Genomic DNA, 760 nt, shown 5'->3' with positions numbered 1-760 from the left:
AATGTGTATAGGTATATACATATGATGGGTTTCTTTCAGTTTCTGTTTACCAAGTCCACTTACAAGGCTTTGGTCAGCCCGAGGCTATAGTAGAAGACACTTGCCCAAGCTGCCATGCAGTGGGACTGAACCCGGAACCATGTGGTTGGTAAGCAAGCTACTTACCACACAGTCACTCCTGCTACTTATTTTAATGACCATTTGAAGGTTTAAAAGATAAAATTGACACAAGCAAGTTTTGAACCCAGCACATAAGAAGACATAACTAAACACTGAAAAGCCAACAATCAGCCAGAAATAGTAGCTAAATTATCCTCAAATCACGCCCTACAAGTCTCAGAATAATAAAAGGTGCATCAAACAGTGAAGTCTTTGAAATACAAAAATGACACAGAACCGTCGTAGCTGGTATTTCTCACTTTCTAAATGTAGAGTTGACCTGGGGCTAAACGGCAACATGCTCTTGTTGACATCATTCTAGTGTTGGTTGTAGTGGTGGTGGTGGTGGTGCTTGTGGTAGTAATAGTAATTGTAATAGTCATAGTCGTAGTAGTTGAGGTAGTTGTAGTGGCGGTGGTGGTGGTAATAGTAGCGGTATTGATTGTGGTAGTAGAAGTGCTAATTGCAGTAGCTGTAGTTGTAGTATTAGTGGTGGTAAGTAGTTGTAGTAGTAGAGTTGGTGGCAGTAGTAGTGGTGGTGGTGGTGATGGTAGTAGTAGTTGTATTGATGGTGGTGGTAGTAGTAGTGGTGATGATTGAT

Source organism: Octopus bimaculoides, chromosome 26 (genome assembly GCF_001194135.2).
Source record: "Octopus bimaculoides isolate UCB-OBI-ISO-001 chromosome 26, ASM119413v2, whole genome shotgun sequence".
Classification (NCBI taxonomy): domain Eukaryota; kingdom Metazoa; phylum Mollusca; class Cephalopoda; order Octopoda; family Octopodidae; genus Octopus; species Octopus bimaculoides.
Note: the sequence above shows the minus strand (reverse complement) of the source record.